This window comes from Rousettus aegyptiacus, unplaced genomic scaffold (assembly GCF_014176215.1).
Source record: "Rousettus aegyptiacus isolate mRouAeg1 unplaced genomic scaffold, mRouAeg1.p scaffold_m13_p_8, whole genome shotgun sequence".
Classification (NCBI taxonomy): Eukaryota; Metazoa; Chordata; class Mammalia; order Chiroptera; family Pteropodidae; genus Rousettus; species Rousettus aegyptiacus.
The window spans coordinates 21,053,829-21,067,664 of NW_023416311.1; the positions used below are offsets into that span (position 1 = coordinate 21,053,829).

At 35.8% G+C, this 13,836-nt stretch overlaps 1 pseudogene; it reads right to left on the reverse strand.

Moving 5' to 3' along the window:
* Positions 1-13,282: 13,282 nt before the first annotated feature.
* Positions 13,283-13,401, reverse strand: LOC118607551 (annotated as a pseudogene).
* Positions 13,402-13,836: the final 435 nt, after the last annotated feature.

Here is a 13,836-nt window from a genome sequence, read left to right on the forward strand (position 1 = left end):
AATGAGCCCAAATAAACAAAATCAGAGCAAATGGCATTCAGAGAAAAGCGAGAGTAGCAGTACTAATATTAGATGAAATAGACTTCAAAATAAAAATGGTAAAGAAAGATACTGAGGGACACACATAATGTTAAGAAGAATCATGCACCAGAAAGACAAAACTCAACTGTGTGCTGCCTCCAGAAGACACATCTCAGTTCCAAAGACAAATATAGACTCAGCGTGAAAGGGTGGAAAATGATATTTCAAGCAAAAGCAGGAGTAGTAGTACTAATATTGGATGAAATAATCTTCAAAAAAAAAAAAGGTGAGGAAAGACACTTCATAATGATAAAGAGAATCATTCACCAAAAAGACATAACAATTATTAATATCTATGCTCCCAATCAGGGAGGACGAAATATATAAAGCAATTAATAAGAGAACTAAATGGAGGAAACAGACCAAAGCACTATTGTAGTATGGACTCTAAATACCCCACTGTTGGATATGGACAGATCATCCAAACGGAAAATCAATAAGGAAATAACATCCTTAATTGACACATTACACTAACGGGACATAATTGACATTTACAGAGTCTTTCATCCCAAAACAGCTGCTTATACATTCTTCTCTAGTGCACATGGAACATTCTCAAGAACATACTGGGCCACAGAGATAGCCTCAACAAATATAAGAGGGTTGAGATCATACCAACCATATTCTCTGATCATAATGCTTTGAAACTAGAGATTACCTGCAAAAAGAAATCAGGAAGAACCACAAATACATGGACATTAAACAACATGCTACTGAAGAAAAACTGGGTCAGAGAAGAAATAAAAAGAGAGATAAAGAGATACATAGAAATGAATGATAATGATAGTACAACATATCAAAACTTTTGGGACACGGCAAAAGTGGCCATAAGAGGAAAATTCATATCCTCCAAAAATAAGAATGAGCCCAAATAAACAACGTAACACTTCATCTTAAAAAAAAAACTAGAAAAGGAGAACAAATGAAGCCTGAAGTCGGCAGAAGGAAAGAAATCATCAAAATTAGAGCAGAAATGTATACAACGTAAAACAATAACAACAAAATGATAGAAAAAATAAATGCAACAAAGACCTGGTTCTTTGAGTAGATTAATAAAAATGACAAACACATGGCTAGACTCACTTAAAGAAAAAAGAGAAAGGACACAAATAAACAAAATCAAGGATAAAATAGAGGAAATTATGACAGACATTGCAAAAATACAAAGGATCATACAAAAATACTATGAAAAAGGAGGTAACACCAAATTGAATAACCTAGAAGAAATGGACCAGTACTTCGAAAAATACGATCTTCCTAGACTGAACCAAGAAGAACTAGAAAATCTAAGTAGACCGATCAGCAATATGGAAATTGAAACAATCATCAAAAACCTACCAAAAAGTAAAAATCCAGGACCAAATCGCTTCACCAGTGAATTCTACCAAACATTAAAGAAAGATTTAATACCTATTCTCCTTAATCTCTTCCAAAAAACCAAAGAGGAGGCAATACTTCCCAACTCATTTCATGAGGCCGATATTACCCTGATACCAAAACCTGGTAAGGATAACGCAGAAAAAGAAAACTGCAGATTAATATCTCTCATGAACACAGATGCAAAAATCTTAAATAAGATACTAGCGAACCAAATACAGCAACACATTAAAAAGATTATACACCACGATCAAGCGGGCTTCATCCCAGGGGCACAAGGATGGTTCAATATACACAAATCGATTAATGTGCATATAAGCAAATTAAAAAATAAGAATTATGTGATCATATCAATAGATGCAGAAAAAGCCTCCAACAAGATCCAGAATCCATTTATGATCAAAACACTTCACAAAATTGGTATAGAAGGAAAGTACCTTAACATAATAAAGGCCATCTATGACAAACCCTCAACCAACATTATACTTAATGGTGAAAAACGAAAAATCTTCCCTCTAAGATCAGGAACAAGGCAAGGCTGTCCACTATTGCCACTGTTATTCAATATGACGTTGGAGGTCCCGGCGAGTGCACTCAGGCAAGGGAAAGAAACAAAAAGCATCCAAATAGGAAATGACGAAGTCAAACTGTCACTATTTGTGGACGACATGATTCTCTCTATAGAAAACCCTAAAGAGTCCGTAAGAACACTACTAGAAACAATAAGCAAATACAGTAAAGTTTCTGGATACAAAATCAACGTTCAAAAATCCATAGTGTTCCCACACTCCAATAATGAAGGGTCAGAAAAAGAAGTGGAAAAAGGAATTCCTTTTGCAATTGCAACAAAAAGAATAAAATATCTAGGAATAAATCCAATGAAATATGTGAAGGACCTATATAATAAAAACTACAAGACTCTATCAAAAGGAAATCAAAGAAGTTACAATGAAATGGAAAAATATTCCGTGTTCTTGAATTGGAAGAGTTGACATAGTTAAAATGACCATATTACCTAAAGTTTTATACAGATTTAATGCAATCCCCATCAAAAGCCCTTAGGCATTTTTTAAAGAAATAGAACAAAAAAATCATCAGATTTGTATGGAAGCACAAAAGACCCTGAATTGCCAAAGCCATCCTGAGAAAAAAGAACGAGGCTGAAGGCATCCTTCTGCCTGACTTCAAATTATACTACAAAGTGACAGTTATCAAAAGGGCATGGTATTGGCAGCAAAACAGATACATGGACCAGAGGAACAAAATTGAGAGTCCAGAAGTAAACTTGTATTTATTTGGGCAAATAACTTTCAACAACAACAAAAAAAGCCAAAAAACATACAGTGGAGAAAGAAAAGCCTCTTCAATAAATGGTGTTGGGAAAACTGGAAAGCCACCAGCAAAAAAAAAAAAAAATGAAACTAGACTGTTGTCTATCACCACACACCAAAATTAACTCAAAATAGATTAAGGACCTGAATATAAGACCCAAAACAATAAAATGCATAGAAGAGAACATCGGAACTAAACTCAAGGACCTTGGACTTAAAGAGGATTTTATGAATTTGACCTCAAAGGCAAGGGAAGTAAAAGCAAAAGTAAATGAATGGGACTACATCAAACTAAAAGGCCTCTGCTCAGCAAAAGAAACCGTCAACAAGGTAAAGAGACAACCATCTGAATGGGGAAATATATTTGCAAGCAATGCCTCTGAGAAGGGCCTAATATCCGAAATATGTAAAGAACTCACACAACTCAATAACAACAAAAAAACAAATGACCCAATCAAAAAATGGGCAGGGAACCCAAACAGATACTTCTCCCTAGAGGGCATACAAATGGCCAACAAACATTTGAAAAGATACTCTACATCGCTAGCTATTAGGGAAATGCAAATCAAAACCACAATGAGATACTGCCTCACAGCTGTTAGAATAGCTATAATCAACAGGACAAGTAATAAAAAATCTTGGAGACAATGAGGAGAAAAAAGAATCCTCATACACTGCTGGTGGGACTGCAAATTGGTACAGCCACTGTGGAAAACAGTATGAAGGTTCCTCAAAAAACTAAGAATTGATCTACCATATTATCCGGAATCCTTCTACTGAGTATTTACCCTAAAGACTTGAAAACTCATATCTATAAAGATATTTGCACACTCATGTTCATAGCCGCAATATTCATGGTGGACAGGACATGGAAGCAACTGAAGTGTCCTACAATAGATGATTTGATAAAGAAGCTGTGGTACATATATACAATGGAATATTACTCAGCTGTAAGAAGAGATGAAATACTGCCGTTTGCAACAACTTGGATGGATCTTGAGATGATCATGCTAAGCGAAATAAGCCAGACAGAAAAAGTTGAAAATCACATGATATCACTTATATGTGAGATATAAATCTAAAAGCAACAAATGAACAATGAAACAAACAGAGACTCATGGATATGGACAATAGACTAGTGGTTACCTGAGGGTGGGGGGTGGGGGAGAGGGAGGTGGTACACAGGCTAAAGGGGGTCAAATATGTGGTGACAGAAAGAAACCTAAATATGGGAGGCAAACACACAGTGCAATTATATATATGTCCTACTTTTAAAATGTACAGCTGAAACTTATTGGATTTTGTTAACCAATGTCACCATAAAAAAATTAATTGGCTTGTGAACATGGATCAAAGGAGACTTGTCTAAAATGGAACAGAAGGTTGTGGCTGCTGACACACAGAATGGATTAACGTAGCTGGTGGGTTTGAGCTGTGTCTGTGTATGCAAGTTGTGGAATCTCATATGGCTTGGTTGCTGTTTTCACCTCGTTTTTCATGGTTGAAATTGTACTTATGCAATCATTAAATTTGTGTTATGCTCAAATTGTTTTCCTAATTATGAGATGTGCCATAACAGGTTGTTTTAAAAACAAGCATGACTACACCTGAAACTTATACAATATTGGATGTTAGCTATATTTTAATAAAAATCTTAAAAAAAAAACAAGCATGATAGCAGAACCAATTATATATGGTATTGCTTTGTGGGTGCTTTTGAAACATATAAATGGCATTCTATGTGTGCATATGTATTGTGCAAGTTAATGTCTTGTAGCTCCTTCCATGACAGTATTATAGTTGTACTTTATTATTGCATATTATTTCACTGTGTGAATATTTTATTTAGCAACTCTATTATTGATGTGGATCATGTTCTTTGTAGTTTTAAACCTTATGAACATTATTAAAATAAACATTTTTTACAAAAGTAGGGCTCAGACCATCTGTTCGTTCCTTGCATGATGTTAAGATTGATCAGTGGGTTTAGAAGCTGTTGGCCTGCTTTATTCATTATAAAGTTCCCATCAACAGTTCATCTAATGCTTTCAACAGCCATAAATGATCACTGACTAAATTTATTATTTTATTAGGGGATTGCAAATAGTAATTTTTCTATTCTACAATTCTTTTTGCTGTCATTCTTTTAAAAGGAGAACTTTCATTGACCATTTGAGGATCCTAAAATATAGTTGATAAGGAAAGCAGGGATAAACACTTAATTCTTTCCTTCCTTTACCAATCTTCAGTATGATTTAGCATACTAGAAAAACTTCAAAAGATGACCTTTTTTTTTTGTATTACAGTACTATGAATGCTTAGATTACTATGTTCTTGATATGTTTCATTCTATTGCACTCCTTATAATTTGAATTCCCAAATTGTGTCCTCTTTTGCCCCTGATAAGGTTACTTCATATAAGCAATATGTGAAACTATCCATTTACTTCCTTCTTCTCAACACTGGATATTCTTGTTAAAATTTCATATCAATCTACCAATAGATTTCTTTGTTTTGAATCTTTTTTTTAATCTTAGCTGACTAGACTATTATATTAGTTTCAGGTGTACATCTTAGTGATTCAAAATTTATATACCTTACAGAGTGATCATCACAATGTCTAGTAAGCATATGTCATTGTACATAGTTATTATGATATTATTGACTCTATTCCCTATGCTGTACATTACATTCCTGTGACTTATAACTGGAAGTCTGTATTTCCTAATCCCTTTCTCTTTTTCCACTCAACCTTCATCCCCCTCTCTCCTGGCCACCATCAGTTTGTTCCCTATATCTATGGATTTGTTTTTATTTCTATCAATAGATTTTTTAAACATGATATCCGTGTGCTGAATTGCTTTTTTCCTCTCATTCCTAATGTGATTGAATATTTCGATATGTCATTAGTGATTTGTATTTGCCTGCTGGTTAATTGTCTAGTAATATCCTTTACTTATTTACCTATTGGTTCTCATCAGTTTCTCAAATTAATTTGTGTAAATGTTTATATAATAAAGTATTACTCTTGTGCCTGTTGCATTTATTGTACATTTTCCCCTGTTGATTGTTTGATTTTATTTAAGTATATAAGTTCTATGTTTTATAAAAGTGAAGCTATTTATTTTTTTATTTGTGAGTTATTCCAATATTATTAAATTTAGAATATTTCTTTCTACCATAAAATTTGATAACTATTTTTTCTCTATTGTATTCTAGAATTTTAATAGGTTAAAAAAATCAATTTAACTCTTTAATCTATTTGTTCTTAATTTTTATGTAAAGTGTGAGGCTTGGGTCCTTTTTTCCCCAAAATTATATATATATTTTCCATATAAGAGGGATGTTCTCTATTATTACTCTTATTCTTCATAGATTTTTCAGCAGTTATTACATTTATTCTTTCAAAGAATTGTGTATTAGACATTCGTCAGGCTTTGGAGTTGTGTTGTTTTATTTTTGGAACATTTTCTGCCTTATAAATCCTGCCCCTTCCCCATCCCTGAAGAGAGAAGCTGGAAAATATGATTTCCCAAATTTTCTTGCAGCTAAGGAATAGGCATGTGACTGAGGCTCCAGCAATCCAACATACTTGTGAAAAATTTTAGTTTAGAAATATACAGAGTGAGATAGTGGACTCTATGTGGAGTCCGTTTGCTGGTGAGGGTAACAACAGACATCCAGGTTTGGAGGCTGGCAATAGCTGTGCGTTTGAGTTGCAGGCACACATGTGGCATTAGTACTGATCGCAGCAGTGGGCACAGTTGGTTTGCATCCTTGGCATCAGTGCAGACGGACTCAGTGCCTGGCAGTGTGAAGACTGGTTCCCTCCTTAGATCAGTTCTGCAATGTGGTCTGGGCACTGTCTTGGAAGCTCAGCTGCAAGGGGTTCTGAGCATTTCCCAATGCCCATTTGATTAATTCCTTTTCTGTGCAGACTAGCTAGAGTATGTTCTGATGTTTGTAACTGAGCATCTTGATTGATACACTAGGTAAAACTAAATTAAGGAAGAAAGGTATTATATGTAGAATGAACCATAGGTGTTGTCTGGAGTCTAGGCTGACCCTTGATACTTAAAGTGTGGTCTATGCAGACCAGTAGCACCTGCATTACCTGGGAACTTTTTAGAAATGCTCAATCTCAGCTTCATCTCAATCCTGCAGAATCCAAATTTGCATTTTAACAAGGTCCGCAGGGGTTTTGTAAACACTAATTGAGAAGCACTGGTCTACTGATTCCTAACCCTGGCTGTACTTTGATATCACTTAGGAACCATTTAAAAAATATTAATGTCCGCTTACATCCTGCATAACAACAACTGATCCAGAAAAGAATCATCGGTGGAGCCTAAAACCACAGGGCAAAGATTGTTGGAGAATATGTTATTCATATAGCTCAAAGAATTTCTCCATAGATCACTTATTAAGTACAAAGGGGAAAATGACCTTTCCAGCAAAGAATTCGGCAGATATCACATAAACAAATGACAAAATATCACAAATAATTGGGCAAAGTGATATCATGAGCCTCCTAATACAGAACACAATACCACCTATGTAGAATTTTTGCCAAAAATGATTAATTTGAATCTAACTCTGAGGGGCAAAACACAAATAAATCCAAATTGAGAGGACATCTGCAGAACAGCTACTTTGGATATTTCAAAAATATGTTTCATATTATGAGAGTCCAAAAAGACAAGAAACCTTTCTAGATTAAAGGCAACTAAAAAGACATGATAACTAAATGCATTGTAAAATTTTCAATTACTTGCTGAATTGAGATGGAAAAGGCTATGGAGGACATTTTCAGGACAATTTTGGGGTCATCTGATTATTAGCTAATAGAATTGTATTATCGTTAAATGCTCTGGGTTTGATACTTATAATGTGGTTTATTCTTCAGAGATACATGTTGAAATATATATAAAGTGCCATGATATTTTTATTTTAAGAAGTTTATTTTTAAATCCATATGTAAAAGAGAGGGAAATAAAACAAAAGTGGCAAAATACCAAATGTTAACATTTAGTAGACCTAGATCAAGAGTTAGCAAACATTTTCTGTGAAGAGCCAGATAGTAAATATGTTAGGCATTATAGTCCCTGTAACAAAACTCAACTCTGCTGTTAATGTGACAGCAGGAATAAGCAATATGTAAACAATAGACTTGGTTGGTTGTGTTTTAAAAAGCTTTATTTATGAAAAAATATGTACTAATTTTATAGCATTAAAGTTATAAAATAGTCATTTAAAAAATTTTCTTCTCTGAAAGGATATGCACCAAAATGTTATAAATGATAACTCCCAGAGGAGCAGGGAGTTGGTGAAGTGGAACATTGTGTTTTGCCTTATATATTTCTGTACTCTTTAAATGTTCAAAGAAGTGCTTTGGTTTTTTGTTTGTTTGCTTTTCAAGTGCTGCTTCTACATTAGTCAGCTTTGCTGCAGTAACAAACAACCCTACATCTCAGCGGCTTATAATAACAAATATTTATTTCTTGTGTTACGTAAGAGCTGAGGATAGGCTGCACTTCGGCACTGTGTATTTTCTCACTCTGGGACTCAGGCCAAAGAACAGACCTATCTGAACATACTGTTCTCATAGCGGAGGGCAGAATTACCAGAGATCAAGCCAAACCATGCAATTTCATTTAAAGTTTCTGCTTGGAAATGATATGAGCCACGCTTGCTCACATGCCAAAGGCCAAAGAAGTCACATGGCCAAGCCTCACAAAGGAAGATTTAGCAGTGATGGCATGTATAACCACTTTATAGGAAAGAAAACAAGTAATTGTAAAACAATGATATTCTTTACTATACTTTTGTGGAATTAAGTAAATTTACTTTGAGGAAACATTTTATTTTTTTGTTCTTATATAATTTTTTTCTTATTGACTCACTTTTTCTCTTCAATTTTTAATTCCCTATTTAAATATAGAGACACAAGTCTCCAGCAGTGCTTTTCAAACTATGAATAATAACTCATTTGGTGAGTTATGAAATTAACTTAGTGAACACACAATCAGCATTTTTGTTAAAAAAAATAGAATACAATACAATAGAATTCAATAGAAGAGAAAATTATAAAAGAATATAACATATGGTAAAGATTAGGATTGTTTCATGAAACTTTTATTTCAATTACATATATATGTCCATATGCTGATATATGTTGTATTTTTTATTGTGAGCTTCAGTCAAAAAATTTTTTTAAAGCCTTGACCTAGAGGATAGTCTAGATTGAGGGACTGGCTGCTCCCAATTTCCATTTTGATTCAAGGATGCTGGCACCAAGGACAAAGGGAAGCTGGTTATAGAATTTCATCATAGAACTTGACAATGCTGAGAGCCTGTCATAGATACAGCAGATTGATTGGCTCACCTTCCTTCCAGTGCCCCATTGCTGTGGAAATCTTAAAACTGTATTTCCCAGATCTCACTGCAGCAGGGTTCCAGGTGGGATTTAGCTTCCACCCATCGGATGCTATGGTTGATTAAAGATTGCACACATTCTTGGCTACTCCTGTCCTTAAAAAGTAGAATCTAATTCTCCTCCCTTAGACTCAGATCTGGCTTTGTAGACTCATTTGTCTAAAAGAATGAAGCAGAAATAATATTCTCAAACTTTGAGTGTAGTTCATAAGAGGCCTTGCAGCTTCCACCTGGGCCTTTTGGAATGCTTACTTTGGAGTAAGCTGGTTGCCATGCGAGAAGTCTGACAGCCATGCTGTGAGAAGCCCAAGCATCCTAAAAGCCCTGGAGGATGAGAGCATATGAAGCTACTCCACACAAGAATGAAGATGCTATCTTGCAGGTTGATCCTCTAGCCCCAGCTGCCCCAGCATGGATTGGAAATGGGCCACCCAACCAAGCTCTCTCCTGACTGATCAAAATAAAATGGTTATTTTAAGCCACCAAGTTTTGAAGTACCTCGTTATATAATAACAAATAACTAGAAGAGATCCCTTTTCTTGAGATCTACATTTAGAACTGAGATCAACAACATAAAGACAGTGTCCTGCAAGGCTCCTAAAGGGTAAAATGTTGCTTCTTATTTGGGTATCTTGAAGCAGATGTCTGATATACAAGATACTTTCTTTTTAGGCTTCTACCCTTAGCAGATGTGAGAGTAGGGCAAGCCCCAGCACAGGATACTTGGGAACCAAGAACCATTATGCTGAGAGAATTCAGAGACTAACACTAGGGACCATAGGAAAGCCAATAACTTGGAGTACAGAGCCAGAAATGAGCAAGACATAGTGATAAACTCAGACAGCTCACATTTGTTGAGCTCTTACTATGTGCCAGGAATTCATTAGCACTCTATAAACATGATTTTATTTGATACCCCCAGCTATCCCTGGAGGTAACTACTATTATTATTCACATTTTGTTGATAAAGAAATAAATCAAGGCACAAAGAAGTTAAGTAGTTTCAAGGTTCCACGGCTACAAAATGGCAGAGGCTGGATTAATCTGACCCGGAGCTTGTGTTCCTACCAGCCGCTCACACTGGCATGTCTTTCCAAAGCAAGGGCCAAGTCACTCAAAGGAGGTTGAAACCACAGCAAGTATTAAAGGGCATGTAAGGTAGGTGTATGTTTCTTGCACACAAGTATAGACAGAATTCAGATTGGAGCACTTAATTCTCAGCCACACGAACTAGCCCTACTGCAGTTGTCCTTTACTCAAGATAACTCATGGGGATACCCTTAACCCTCATTCTCTAAGACATTGTGTGTAGCCTCCATTATTGTTCCCATGCTGCAAACGCCAAGAAAGTTCCAGTTGGACACTAAACCTCTTCCCACTCATGGTAACTAAGAGGCCGAGTTAGCCTTGTCATTGCTGAGATCTTCAAACAGTTCAGACCTCTTATCCCGGGCTGGTCAGGACAGTTGCTAAGAGTGCTGGGAATTTTAACTTATAACCTTAGCCCCCTGATGTTACTCCCATGATTATGTTATGTTATATGGCAAAAGGGACATTATCAATGTGGGCCTAACCTAATCACATAAGTCATTTAAAAGCAGAGTTTCTTTGTTCAATAAAAGAAGTGAAAAAATTCTCTCCTTGGCCAAACACTAGCCACACTACCCTAAGCCTTTTCTCAACTAGGAATTAATTTTGGCCTATAAAGACTTGAACAAATACTAACATAATTTCTCAGAGCTCAGGGCCACATCCATAGAATGCACTTAGTCCCCTTTTCCTATTTATCTTTTTTTTCCTGGCTTTATTGAAATATAATAGACAATTAGTTGCTTGTATTTATTGTCTCAATTTGTCCCTTTGTATGCTGAACATTCATTACTATCTTGCAACAGCAATTCTCTTCTTATTGTTTAAGCCTAGAGTACCCTGTCTTTTCTTTTCTGGATTTATTGAAATATAATAGACAAGTAGGTTCTCATATTTGCACTGTACAAGTCAATGAGATTTTTTTCAATTATAGTTGGCATACAATAATATACCAGTTTCATTTGTATAGCATAGTGATCAGAGAGCCACATAACTCCAAAAGTGATCACCCCACTAAATCTAGTACCCTTCTTGCCCCTTACATATTTATTACAACATTATTAACCATCTTCCCCATGCTACACCCTATATCTCCACTTCTATTCTACAGCTATCCATTTGTACCTCTTAATCCCTTTGCCTTTTTTTTGTTCTTCCAACCCCCTTCCCATTTCTCTAAATATTTTCTGTATCTACGAGTTTATTTCAGCTTTTTGTTGTTGTTGCTGTTGTTGTTGATTTTGTTCTTTAGATTCCTCATGTACGTGAAATCATGAAACATTTGCCTTTCTCTACCTGACCCATTTCATTCAACACAATACCCTTCAGGTACATCAAGGCAATATCTTTTTCCATCCTCTTCCTTTTAGTCTGTGTGTTTCTTTTAATCTGAAATGAGTTTCTCATAAGAAGCATATGCAGGGGTCTTTTTTTCTCATCCATTCAGCCATTTTATCTTTTGATTGGAGCACTTAATTCTTTTCCTTTTGAGATACTTGTTGATAGATATGTAGTTATTACCATTCTTTATTCCTGTTTTTGATACATGGTTTTTTTCTTTTTAAAGAAGTCCCTTCAACATTTCCTATAATACTGGCTTGGTGTTGATAAATTAAACTTATTTTTGTCTGGGAATTTCTTTATTTGTCCCTCAACTTTAAATGATAGCTTTGCTGGATAAAGTATTCTTGGTTGTAGATCTTGCATTTTTATCATGTTGAATATTTTGTGCCAAGCCTGTCTGTCCTGCATAGTTTCTTTTGGGAAATCAGCCACCAGTCTTATGGGTGTTCCCTTGTAGGTAACTAACTGCTCTTCTCTTGCTTCTTTTAAGATTCTCTCTTTGCATTTAACCTTTGACATTTTAATTATGATGTGTCTTGGTGTGGGCCGCTTTAGGTTCCTCTTTCTTGGGACTCTCTGAGCTTCCTGGGGTTGTATTTCTATTTCCTTCACAAGAGTAGGGAAGTTTTCCATCATTATTTCTTCAAATAGCTCTTCAACTTCTTGTTTTCCTTCAGGTATCCCTTTAAGAGGTATCTGCAGCTGCCAGTGTCACAGCCTCTGTCCCACTCAGCCACTCTGGATCTGGCAGCCTTGCATCTTTACCCCTTCCTATCTTCTACCATTGCAGTTTGATTAATTATTTCTCTCCCTAGTTGTAGTGTTTCTGTTCATCTGGATCCCAGGAGACTTTTTTTGTCACAACCTTGATGTGGTCCCAAAAGAGATAAAAGCCTCTGTCACACATCATTTTTCCCATCTGAGCTTAGCCCTATTTAAAGTACCTGCCTGAGAAAGTTCATGGCCACCAAAAGAAATTACTCTTTCTTCCAGCCAATACCCGAGATTTGGGACTCTGTCTCCCAGTCTCTCTGGAAGAAGAGTCCTAATAACCTCAATAATTGCCAGCTAGCAAACACAGCTGGCCAAATGGCATTTACACAAACTGACCTTTTGCAATTTTTCACTTACATGACTCTACTTGAACCCCTGTTTATCCACCTCCCTTCCTATCACTCCACCTTATTCTCCCTTTAAAACATCCAGTCATCTCTGTTCAAACCTAAGTTGATTTCAGTTCACATTGGACTCTTTTTCCTACTGCAATAGCTGTTACTGATTAAAATCTGTCCTTACCACTTTAACTAGTGTCCATCTTTGTTTGATCTTTTACAGAAGTCAGAGAGATTCTAAGAGAGAATGATTTAACACATTGTGGCTGGTTTGAAGACAGAAGGGGGCCATGTGACAAGGAACGGTAACAGCCAGTGGAAGCTGAGAGCCCACAACAAAATGGGGACCTCAGTCCTTGAAATTGAATTCTAACACTGCATTTCATTATATATATATTTATTATTATTATTATTATTATTATTATTATTATTATAGATGAGGCAACACTTGGTTGACCTCACAGGTTGCAAGGACCTTGTCAGTTTACAATCTCTTATTTTTTAATTTTTTTATGCCTACAGCACCTGGTCTTCCTAGGCAATCTCCCATCCAAGTACTAACCAGGCCCAATCCTGCTTAGCTTCCGAGATCAGAATGGATCAGGCTTGTTCAGGGTAGCATGGCCATTGAAAATCATTTCTTTCTAGAGCCTTCAGGTAAGAGTTCAGCCAACATCTTGATTTTGAACTTGTGAAATTTTGAGTGAAGAACCACAGTCAAGCCCACCCAGACTTCTTATTTATGAGACTGTGAGCTGCTGAATGTTTGTTATTTTAAGCAACTAAGTTTGTGGTAACTTGTTACACAGCAATAAAAAAGTACACTCTTTGTATCAGTAGACCCACTTCTAAGAATTTGTTCTGAAGATATACCATCAATAATAAAAAAATAGATATGCATAATTATGATAAAGTTAATTTGTACATCGGGATGAACAAAATGGAGGCCACTTCAGAAGCCAGGCTTATGTCACAAATCTAAACCTAAGTTGCACTTACAGGAAATATTTGTCAAGGAAACTTAACATATACCAATTACAACCCTTCACTTAAGTGTTAGCTAGTTT